The 12,735-nt window shown below is 40.3% G+C and overlaps 1 protein-coding gene across 2 annotated transcripts in view; it reads left to right on the top strand.

Annotated features, from left to right (window-relative positions):
- Positions 1-4,182: 4,182 nt before the first annotated feature.
- Positions 4,183-12,735, top strand: part of gdpd5b (glycerophosphodiester phosphodiesterase domain containing 5b) — a 46,466-nt gene continuing 37,913 nt past the window's right edge. For both annotated transcript variants that reach the window (XM_073485606.1, XM_073485597.1), the window contains exon 1: positions 4,183-4,587. The gene's annotated coding sequence lies outside the window, so the exon portion shown is untranslated. The remainder of the gene's footprint in view (positions 4,588-12,735) is intronic.

Genomic DNA, 12,735 nt, shown 5'->3' on the forward strand with positions numbered 1-12,735 from the left:
ATGGACAAACAATGTTGTTTACAGATTCCTGTGCTATCAGCTAAACTCTCCCAAGGTGTATGGGACAGAGTTTGAAGTATTTTCTGTTTTCTTTATCATTCACAGTTGCCATAAATAAAAATGTTCTAAAAGAATGTTAACAGTTTAAAATCTATGTTATATATCATGTATGTTTATCAGTGTTGGTTGTAATCACGTCACTCTGTTACAAACTACTACAACTGCACACTGAGGAGCTGCTGGACACAAGGAGTCTACTGAGGGAAGCAGAGCACTGCAGCTGCCAAGAGAAGTGTGACGTAAGACCTGAGAGGTGTTTCATCTTTGCAGCATGATGTGACATTCTGTACTTTTGAGTCTATGAGTGCGGCATTCTGACCCAGGCTTAAATTAGCCATTATAAAATGATAATTGTAATGCATTTTACATCCACTGGAGAATTAGGACCACTTGCTTTTCTCTGAAACAGACTGACTGCACAGTCAATTTTGAACATTCACATCAATTTGACCATTTGAACTGTGTACTAACTAAACTACTGATGCTTTACAAGTAGGATTTACTTAAAATCTTCTAATAAACACTACTACCCCTGAAACAGTTCCATTAGATAGATATAGATAGATAGATAACCTATTAATCCCAGAGGAGAAATTACTTCCTCTATAATATTGTGCATTTAACAAAGAAAGATTTATCATCATACCACATCCTGTCACTAAACAGTAATTTAACAAAGCAAATGAGAGGTGGATAATTACACGGTCATTTTGTGCAGTGTAACTGTCTAATTTGGATCTAAGTTGGTGACGACAAGGCAGCAGCGCTGTGGTGAGTCCTTCCGATGGTTTTGATAATGAATGAAAATGCCCCCTGGTGGCAAAAGTTTGAAGTTGAAAAGTTCCTCCAAGGCCATCAAAGTTCTCTTCACAGTAATTAAAGTCTTAATTGAGGTTGTATTAAAGCTTGGATTATTTCTTTTACTCTAGAGATGTTGTTAAATTTAACCTCTTTTAATTGTTATTTTTTTAATCTCCCACTATGTGCATGAGAAAAAAATGCAAAAAGAAGAATATTGCTAAGACACCAAAGACATCCAACCCTTAGAGTTTGTGAGGAAGCCTTAAATGTTGGATATAAACACTGAATGTCTACGAGTGGAAATAATGTTCTATTATCTGTCAGACAATATAACTATTCTGCCACTGCATTGCATTGTGGACTGACAGCCACTAGATGGAGTGCAGAGCAACATAATAAAGTACACCCTCTGTGCAAAGGAAGGTTTTTCAAGACAGCATCCTCAAAGATATGCAGATGGTGTTGTTGTTGTTCCTCTACAGCATGCAAATATTAAAAAGTGAGGCATTTTGAGGAGTCAAATCAAGCTGCTTTGTTGACAGTCAAGATATAGTGACTTCCACATTCTGTTTAGGGGGCACTGACACATTTTTCTGTTTTCTCAACTGAAGCAAAATTAAAGGTGCTACATGTAAGTTTACCTGCCAACAGCTGTCTCCAGCAGTGTGCAGGCTGACTACTGTTTTCCTTCCATGTCTGTCACTTTTTCTTTTTGCTGAGGAATGTGGTGTCTTGAGGCGCTACTTCATCATCATCACACGTTGGACCGAGGGCAGACTACATATAGCTCCTTATGGAAAGGAAAATTGAAAGCAAAATACGCAGGCAAACATTCACAAGCTCAGTGAGTGTGACGGCTCCTGACACCAGTGTTTATCTACCTGTCAGATAGTTGTCGCATATATTGGATAAACTGGGTCAGATCAAAGTTACAAGGTTCATATCGACTCCCTGCAGCATTCTTTAAAGTGTTATATTAAATCAATGCTGTTTCATTCCCCCGTCAGACTTGCTGCAGTGAGGCCTCTGAACAAACCACACCCTGCTGTGAAATTCCAGCCAACCTTCAAAGTCATAACAAGCTGTTGAAGTGGCATTTAGACGATACAGTCTGCGTTATTTTCTTCATTGGTATTCTTATTATTTCATCCTCATTCCCCCATGTCTCTGCACCAGTCGTGTCCCGCACCCTTTCAGACAACAGCGGCCACAAACTCTTCCATCGATCCTGTTGCATTACATAACACCACATGCAGAGGAGACCCCTACCAGCCATCCCACCCTTCCTGCTTGGTTGGCATTTCCAAATGGGTGGAGTTCACAACAAAATGGAGCAGCAGGAGCTACTGACTAATACCAACCTGTGGAGAGAGGAGCAGGGAGGCTGGGGTCAGCCACATCAAACAGTGATATGCCACAGGAAATGGTCCTGAGGGGAAGCATCTCCCCTGCTTCCCCACCTGTTGATGCTCATAGGGTGACAATGTCAAGGTGTGTGTGTTATGTTTGTTGGCTGCACGGATGTGAGGACGAGGGTATAATCTCAATATCAAATTGCCAGATGGTTTGAGCGCTTTTTGGTCTGACTGCAGTTTTATGCAACATGCCTTAAGAAGGCAACACATACACAACTCTTAATTTCTGTCAGAATGATGCTGAAGTATCTGGCAGCATCACCACACTGACTGTTTCCCTGGTGATAAATCTGAACTGTTACTCTTTATAACCACAACTCCTCCTCCACTTAACATAGGAATGTTCAATGTTCAGGCTAACCAATTAAATGCATCTGCTCTGAAAATGCTTGAACGCCTCAAACGCTGTATCTGTATCTGCTGGTGAGTCATGTCACACCCCAGAGACCTGCTGACCACCTGTCATTGTCCTGGACGATCATCACAGTGAGTGAGTGTCCTCTCTGATACAATACATACTTGAATTTGTCTGTGTAGCTTTGTTCCAGAGAAAGTGCATGTGTATGAAATAAACAGTTAACTAAACATATCACCACATACTGCATGTATGAAATGCACCTTAATGTGTGCAGTTCAGTGAAAGATGGTGGGCTGTTGGCCACTTTAGTAGGTTTCTTACCTCTTAGAAATACAGATTCTGATGTCATGGAAAATCAGTCTGTGTAATCCAACAAACTACTTTTTTAAAAACAAATATTTGCCTTTTTCTGCATGAGTGAATACATTGTATCCATGCAGTCATTACACTGTGTTTCTTGATGTTTCCAGAATCTTCATTTGTGGTTAAAATGGGGTTTCTGTTACGAGTATTGATCCAAGTAACAAAGGAAATGTTTTAATCATTACAAGAGGTCAACATTTGACACCACCCACCAGCACTGTGGCACTATCAGCAGCACATCTATACAGCTAATGGAACAAATTAGAATGAATACTTGATGTGTCACAGTGTGTGTCAATGGTCGATGGCGAGGCCCTGCCTGACATTACATACTGCCTCTGATTATGACTGGAGAATGTTCCCGTGACAAAAAAAAATATCAATAAATCAGTTTTGTTTAATGAGTCATCTGGTGTGCGTCAATATCACTGAAAGCGACAGAGTCTAAACGTGGAAAACACTGAATGTGGAGGGGCCGGTGACCCCTTTGGCGGATAGATTGTTTACTTTGTTGAATTGCCTGGTCGATTAATGAGGCTCATTCGAACAGTAACTAACTTTATCAGATGCAATGGTCTCTGATGGTACTGGAAAGCAGACCTCACCGCCTGTTAAAGTGGACGACAATCACAAAAACACTAGGATATCAAAACATGTAATGCACATGAGTAATCTGACTGAAAAGAAACCCCTCTTTCATTTGCAGAGAGAATAAAAAGATGGAAATGTTTTCGGTCACGACCTATAATCTTTGTCACGTCTGATAATCAAACGCATTTTGTTCATTATTTCTTAATATGTACAGTGTGTTAGGTGTGTCACTGAGATAATAAACAGACTGATAAAAAATGCTCTTTTGGCTTAAATGACATTTGCACGTTGTTGCGTTCACATACCATCGGATTTTCTGACAACGAACAGTCGACTGGGGAATATGGCAGTTTAGTAGCAGTTGGCTTCGATTTATCTCACTAAGCGTGTTATTAGAAATTATGACAATAATGTTTCAGTTAATTAAAGCAACGTGAGCGCTTTTAAGGTGTACCAACGGCGCAGCAAACACCGGCCATCGGTTAATTTTCGACGTGACTTGAACGCGCAGACCGGGAGTAAAGTCAAGCCTGGTGACGCTCTCTCACTGTACAGGAGGGCTGGAGATAAAAAGACCGACACACACTCCTCCCACCATTCAGCACACTGAATCGGGGTGTCGGTGTTATACTGCTGTTCACAAAGGGACGAGGAGGCTTTACCTACAGAGCGAACTGAAAACCACAGAGGACGGAGTAACTGAAGATATGAGACGGGACGTTTTTCTAGCTTGACCGAAGCCACCGCCAGCACCGTCCCGCACTCACCTCACCCGGCTCCTTTCTCCTTTGTTTTTCGCTGTGAAACTTCGGCTCTGTCAGCATTTACCGGCCACCCACCTCTCACACGTTACCTCTGACACGGGTTGTCCCCGTTTGACTCTCGGGGAGGGGGACGTTTTTTTTTTTCTTTTTCACCGAGGAGAAAGAGCCTCAACTTCACCGTGCGGCGCAAAGCTAACTGTGAAATCAAAGAAAAGTGGCAGCAGCCCTCAGACAGGTGAGTGTGTAACGGTGTTTACCTGTGGGTGACTTTTTTTTTTTTTTTTTAAAGTTAGCAACATCTGCATACATTTTCGTTTTTTTTTCTTTCTAGAACATTTTTTACAGTCACACACCTCATGTTCATATGTTTTAAAAAGTGTTTGCAGCTCTAATTGATGGGAGTTTTTTACCATTAACACAAGCTAACTAGCTGTAACTTGCCTGCAGTCGAAACAAGCTAGTATCCCTCACAAGTTGACATGTTTCTGTCCTTTAATGGACGTTTACGTGTCAAAGTTAAAGGCTGGATCTTTGGGCTCTCTCAGTGATAGGCATCATCAGTGTATTTTTAGCTATAAGTATGTGTTTTACCCATCACAGGCTTTAAGCTCGTACTTGCCACACTGCTCACTGGTGGTCTCATGTGCACCCAGAGGAATGGGACACGCCCATGATGTTGTTTCCCATGATAGCTAGAGTTTCCCTTTTTGGTGAAACCGGATTGATTCACACACCTGAGTTTCCCATTCACCAATTGATGTCTATCACAAAAAAATTACCGTTCATGTAAAGCTGAGGCTGTCTGTGGATTCCTCGGTCCATGTGTACAGCATGAATTGGGCCGATATGGCCTTAAAATAATATCGCAATATTTTTAAGCTATATCACGATGCATGATACATGTCTCGATATCTTCAGATCTCCTCAAAATCACTCCATCGAAGCCAGAACCGGGCGACACAATCTGAAAACAAGAATTTTTTTTACCAACGCTCGTTATCGATGTTGCGACTTATTGTAGAGATGACTAATGGTACTTTCTCAAAATATGAACACAATGATTTTTGATTTAAAAAATCTTCAGATAGTGGATATAATGATTAAGTGGGTAGAGCAAGTAGAATAGTTTGAGTATCGGAAATTACATCATTTTACTGTAACACAGCCTTAATAACCAGCAAAAGACACTTATCACGATATGACTACATGTCTAAGAGAATATACAGTCTCATACGAAATAACTATAATGACGACGATATGATATTGATATATTGCCCAACCCTCATATCAATTTTACTCATGCACAGCTCTCTTGCCACCGACATTCATAATTCATGACGCCATTATTTTTTCTTTTAAAGCCAAGGATCATCATTCGGATGTTCCTGGGAACATCAGTATTCCAAGAAAGATTTCAGTGACTTGTGTGAATCATAGGATCACTAATTGCATTCATGTTATGCAGCACTTCATCAGAGAGAGTTTAATCTAGTAAATATGCAGGCTATACTCATCTTTAAACTCTGGCCACTGGAGAGGATCCATTTGGTACATCGTCTCTAACCTCTAGATCCTACTTGACTTTGTTCACACGTCCCCATCTGTCAATGCAACACTTCCAGTAAAAACAACTAACACTTATTTGTTTTTGGTAACATCTTCTAGGCATGTAAATAATTACTTTTAAAAGGATTACAACCTGCTTGGTCAGAGTTTCAATAGACGGATGACTCAGGACGAGTCAAGACATTAAAAGTGACTGTGCAAGGCTGTTTGTGTTTATCACATTTTTACAACGTCTATAAATGGATTGAGGGGCCTCGGAGTGGAGTGTGCTGAATACTGTGTTTTTTAACCTCTTTTTGGCTTGTACCACAGTACTGTATATGCTTCTGCGTAGTGAGTGAGGCTCCTGTCCCGAGGGTAGCCAGCACTATAAAAATGTTTTCAGGTCATGACATTGAAACTCATATTGTTTGCCACGTGAGAAAATAAACATTACTCTTGATGTTCAGATCGCTCCAGTTTCAGCTGTGCAAAAAAAAATGGTACAAAGCGTTGACATTTTGAGGTTAGCATATGTGGCATAACGTATACATTTGTACAGTTCTTCAAGTTTGCTTGGATTAGAGTGGGATATGCCTGTCAAAAAATGTCAGCAACCATGCTGAAAAGGCTTTGGCTTGTTTTAAAGATTACCCTCGACTTGAAATGTTATTTTAGGAGAATAAATAGAGAATGGAGGGAGATATAATAGGTCAGAACATGGAGGAATGCAGTGTGCTGTGTTCACAGCAGTAATCCACTTACTGGATACCGACTCTTGCACACACAGTGTTGCAGATACATTGAAGATCTTTTAAACCTTTTCTTTATCCAGCTTCCAACTTCCATGCATATTGCTGCTGTTTGTAAAGTAGATGTCCTGCTGATTAGACATGTAGAGTTGCACTGCGGAGACAGTAGCTGGCCCTATTGTCCATGTGAGACGAGTATTGATTCTGTGTTTCAGCCATTTGGCTTTGCCCTGCTTGTGTAACTGCCCATGTATATGTTTATGTACTGCATCCTCAGAAGAGAAACATACCCAACACTCATCCTTCTATGGATGCAATATGGATGTGCAAGAAACACATCTGTAAGATCATTCAAATCTGTATAGAATTATCCAGAGTACCAGTCTGACTTGTAAAAAATGATCTGCTATTATTGGTTACCCTAAAACAGTGAGGTTAAATCCAGCCCTTTCTGTCTCTCTCTTACACTCACATGCACAAACTTAGACATGCACACATCTTCTGTGCCTGTCCCCAGTAAGGATAATGAACCTCCACTGAGAGCTAGCATGCTTCTGAAACCGTTAGCTATTAATTTGTTGCACCCACATAAAAGAAAAATCAGATTTGCATGTGGTTCCACTCACTGGAGCAATAGTAAACATTTCATGCAAAAGTAATGGGTAGCTAAATTGGATTTAAAGGTTTGAGGAAATGAGGAATAAAAAACATTTGTACAAGTCTGTGTACATATCAGCCTTGCCTCAGAAGAGAACCATCATTTTCATAGTATTTTTACTTCACACACCGCTGCTGCATCCAATTTTCCTTACTGCTAGTACATTTCAGAGTTTAAAGAGCTTAAATGATGCACATGCTGGCAAAGATTGGGTTCAAATTGATGCTGAGGAGTGGCCGTGCTCAAGACTTTACAATATGAGCTGGTCTATTTCTGTGATTGTTTGGGAGTTGTTGAAGCATTGTTGAAGCAAATGCGGATGCATAACAAATGTTTGTTTTTCCAAAACCGATGTTGAAGCACACAGTCAATAACATGCAATCACATAATGGAGCCTTGCTTCACTGAGAGAACAAGCTTACTCAATACAGACTGAATATAAACAATAGGTTGAAGTTGAATGATTGGCTAACAGGGGGAAAATCATTTGTTTATCTGGAAGACCAAGTGACAAGCCAACTCTTTATCTGCATGTGATATTACACACTTAGTCAGCGTCTTTCAGTCCATGGTTTTCAGTCAAAGAACATAATGGGCTTGGGGGCAAAGTTTATTCGTATTTGTAGTCATTTTTGGCATGCAACTGATACGTTGATGAGTGAAACAGTCCCTAGAATGAGCTTGTACGCTATATTAATAATTGTAATTAATACAATGAATTGTCCCAAATAAATTATTTTTGTGGTTTTGAGACCATTTTTAACCACTGATAAAATAAGAATATAAAAGCATAGTGAGGCAAGTACACTTTTCAAGAACATAGCTTTCAATTCTTAATATTCAGAGGTTGGAATTGTAATGTGAAACAGTATTAAAATATCCTAAATAAATATAACATAAATAAACTAAAACCACACAACCAAAACAATAAATAAAATGTGAAAAAACGCTGAGGTGCTGCGCCCAAGTCTAATATGGTAGGGAAAACCCTGCTATTTATTCTGGCATCATATTAGCTAAAATGGGGGTTACATTTTTATGTAAGCAAATTTGCATGTAAAACAACAGGAAATTGGAAAGTCTTTAAGACATGTATGATTATTCGGTAATGTAATTATCCCTTCTGTGTCAAACACACTTGATATTTGCAATGAATAGCAGATCCTGTTAAATTTCAGTGTTCAGCAGAACATGACATTCGTGTGTGAAGACCACCTGATGGACTGTGGATTCTGGAAAATTGTTGTCAAATTGGAGCCCACAATAAAAGATCCAGGGCTAATTGCTATTAATTTCTCCGTCAACACTGGAGGCTTTGGTTCGCTGTTTTTGCTAGTTTGCAACTTGAGCTCTCTTCAAAGCCCTACAAACTGGGTGGTGCAAAGCAGAGGCCCCCCTTTGAAAAAAGGCAATAATACCTCCTTGACTGCATAACAAGTCTGTTTGTTTTTCTTTCATTCTTGGTAATATTCCCAGCATCTGAGATCCACTGCCACAGAGTTCGAACATTGACTTCTGTTGCTCAGAAAATGCCAATTTAGTAAAATAAGTTTTTCGTATGTTCAGTGCCTTGGGTGTCTCTGCATCACATCTTTTAGAACTGATTAAGATTATTATCTAATCCTTTAACCATGAGAAGGAAAGTGGTTTTTCAGGTTATTTCATCATCTTAGTTTATTTCAGACACATATTGTACTTGTATTTAAAATTTCTTTGCAACTAGGAAATGAAAGTGTTGTTTTGTGTAATCAGTCCTGCAATGGAATTAAAGAAGTTGTATACAAGAGCATGTTTATATATTGAGAAAGCTCAGCTCCAAAAAACCAAAGATACCATGGTGGCACCTGCTCGTCTGGTCCTGCCTCCTGGGCTCAGACAGCAGTCACAGTAGAGGACAGGGCTCGGTGTGATGTCAACACACAGATGGTGGTGAAGAGCCCTCACGCAGACATACAGATGGCACCTTGATAAAACATGCTAGTCCACCCACTTTCTTTTTCCTCTCAGCAGTGTAAAACAGTCGGACTGAGGAGGCCAGAGGGTGAACTAAGCCAATGGAGTTGTCCATTTGCCCACAACAATGGTTCCCACCATGTCTCTGCATGCCACGAATGTCTTTGTCAGCTGTTTGCTTTCCCGGCCACAGTATCAGCACGACAGTATCACCTATGATTAGGAACCCAGAGTACTTTGTCTCAACCCTAAATGGCAGACAGGCCAGTAGGCATCCAGACATAACCCCTTTTGCTGTATGTTTCTTAAAAGCCTCACAGTTGGGAACATTGGGTCATGGCAAATTAATTTAGGAAGCACTGCCGCTTGTTGTATTACAGGAAAATAGAGGTGTACAGTGGAGTGTTGGAAGTAGGTCCATCATTTTCTGCCAGGCAGCACTAAAATCGTGCCATGAAGTGCCAAGTTTTCATCCCATCCAAAGAATACAGTCACTGATTTCATTGATGACTGCAAAGTTACAGCCAAAAGAACAAATCTCTTAAATCCTCTCAAAACCTGATTGCTCTCTGCTGTAGAAAATAAATTCTCAGCAATAGATTGCTACAGTGATCGCTTGACTGGTAACGGCCCCACACACCCCTTTTTGTTGACTGGCATTTTATGGCAAAAGCAGCTGTGAAAGCAGTGATGTGTTGGATAAAATACTGTAGGTTCAATCACATGGGGGCACTGTAAAAAAGTAACCGTTGCCTTGGTTGAAAAGCAATTTCAGCAGGCTTGAGAGCTCTCAAGTGGTTGTGATGGGCTGTGTGTTTGTTGCGGCCTTTACACTCTTTCACACAAAATGCATTTTGTAGGTATTTTAAATGGACCATTAACTTAATCAAGAACCATCAAATAAAAAGCATCCAAAAGTATCTGCCTGCATTTATCTTTCTTTATTACCAAATTCATGAACCATGTTATGAACAGTTTGGAGAATTAACATTTACAGACCATTTAGTGGAAGCTGCTGATGTGCCAGCGGAGCTGAGCATGGGAGCCTAACGTCTAGTTCACGTTCGTTATCAAAACTTTAGTAATCGGTGTGAAGGAACATCAAATCCAGATGAAAGTGACTATAAAAAGCTGTTTAAAAAAAGAAACCTCTTCATATAAGGCTTGAAGCATTGGATCCAGATGTTGTACACCTGCTGCTGGTTACAACACCACCATACACTGGTTTGACAAAGGAGGCAAAGTGCTCATCTTTTTTTTTTCTCTGCAAAACCATTAATCCCCCTGCCCTTTTGTCCTGACTGTCTCTCTCCCTACCTACAAAGTGTTTTTGTAGAAAACAGAAAGGATGTCAGAAACCCCTTGAGTCATTTGGTTGCTTTATCCAACTTGACTTTTTTTCTTGCGCCACTAACAGGCCACAGTTTTCTACTTGTCCAGCACAATATCTCAACAACTACTTGGTCTTATTAACTCATGAGGTTCACCTTTGTGCTTATAAGTGAAATGTCTAAAGAACATTTGAATGAGGTGCCATTATATTTGCCACAAACATTCAGTGCCATCATCAGGTCAGAAATTCAGTTTGTTCAATACTTTGGTTTATGATAAAATAATTGCAAAACGAGAATGGCACTCAGTAGAGCATATACCTCCATCAAGGCCCAACAGTCTCCTTTTAATACAATCAAACCTAATCCAATATCAAACTCAACAGCCCCATATCATTCTAAATTTGAAACCACATTTAACTGCTTAGCTATGATTTAAGCTCGCCCTATCTCGCCATGTTAAATAAAGTGAGAAAAAATTCCTGGATCTGTCCCTTCAATCGAATCTGAACCAAAAGTTAAGGGTGTCTATTCTGGGACGAGACCCATCCTCAATCCAAGTTGCGTAAAAATCTGCACAGTAGCCTTTGTTTAATCCTGCTGACAAACCCAACCTAAATCAGTTTAGCATCAAAATGGGAACATTGTCAGTATATTAGCATCCTGGTGTGTGCTTAGTCTGTGCTGCTTGTCTGTTAAAGTACAGTGGCTAAAAATTAAATTCTAAAAAGTAAAGCCAGCATTTAGCTTTAATTTATGGATTCTTGTCAGCTTGGACAAGTTGCATCATGGACACAGACATTCAGCTCAGACATCCCTACAGAGTTCTTCCTGTTAGCTCTTCATAGCCTGACACTGGGATCAGCCTCCTGTCCTGAGTGCTTCCCTTCACTATCCCTCTAGACATCTGAAATCACAGGCTGTACTGAGGTTCATAAGACAGCACAGTGCAAGTATACATTAAGCAGACAAGAGTCAGTGTCATCCAGTCTTTAAAGGCGATAATTATTCCCACCCACACACACCATCAGCTGCCTCAACAGTGGCCTGGTGGAATCAGAGGTTAGCACTGTCACCACACAGCAGGAAGGTGCTTGGTTCAAACCCCTCAAAACTGACTGGGGCGTTTCTTTGTAAAGTTTGCATGGTTTCCTTTCTGCCTCTACACCAAAACGTGTGTGGGTGGTCCACGTATCTTAGGCATTGGTAATACACCTGCCTTTGGCCTTGACACCTAGCAGAAGAAACCTAATAGATGTTGCTCAAATTGTAGATCCCTATTTTAATGGTACATTGGTTGATGCCTCAAGGGAAAAGGACTGCATTTGCAGCACCTAAAACGCATAAATCAATAATGACAAACTCCTCCACCCACAAGGCTCCATAAAGATCCTAATATGGCTTTATTGTTTACTTTATCCACATTGATTTGTCAAGCACTGTCCCTGCACTGTCAAGCTATCAAATCACCTTTGCTCAGACTCCAAATCTTCAGTCCATGAAGAAGCCTTCACGCTATAAGGTGAAGCCCACCTTCATGGACTGAGTCCAGATTATTTTTATCTCCAGATGAATGATGAGAGCAATATCTCCACACATCACTTGACCCACTTACACCTCTGTCATTTTGCCCGCACTGAAATGAGTGGGTGGATTTCCTTCTCCTCTCCTAATCATTCATTTCATTTTGTTTTGCTCTAATAATGGAAATGAGTGACAGTAATGACTCTTCGTCTCCCGTTGTCAATTTCCTAATGTGAAGTTACTGATGGGCTGTGATTAGATTAATTTATCCTCGGGATTATCTGTGACCCATATTTTTTTCCCATTGATGGGCTGTCAGTGTGATGAACAAAGTGTCAGATTGTCTGGATGTTCTTGTACCGTACCCCTCCCTTCAGCTTTATTAATTCGATTGCTGTTTGCTTATATTGTGTCAGCTGAATTATAGCAGTCATTTTGTGTTGGTTAGTTTGAAAATGATTTCCCCTCACAATAATTCTTATTTCTCAGCTGACTTTGAGCTACACTTGCATTACTCACTGCCTCATATAGCAGAGCCCTGGAGTGTGACTCTTTTAAATCTCAGGTTTAATATATTTGATAGTATGAGCTGTTGTGATGTCTGCACAGCTCAGTTGGCC

The sequence above is a fragment of the Pagrus major genome, chromosome 2, assembly GCF_040436345.1.
Source record: "Pagrus major chromosome 2, Pma_NU_1.0".
Classification (NCBI taxonomy): Eukaryota; Metazoa; Chordata; class Actinopteri; order Spariformes; family Sparidae; genus Pagrus; species Pagrus major.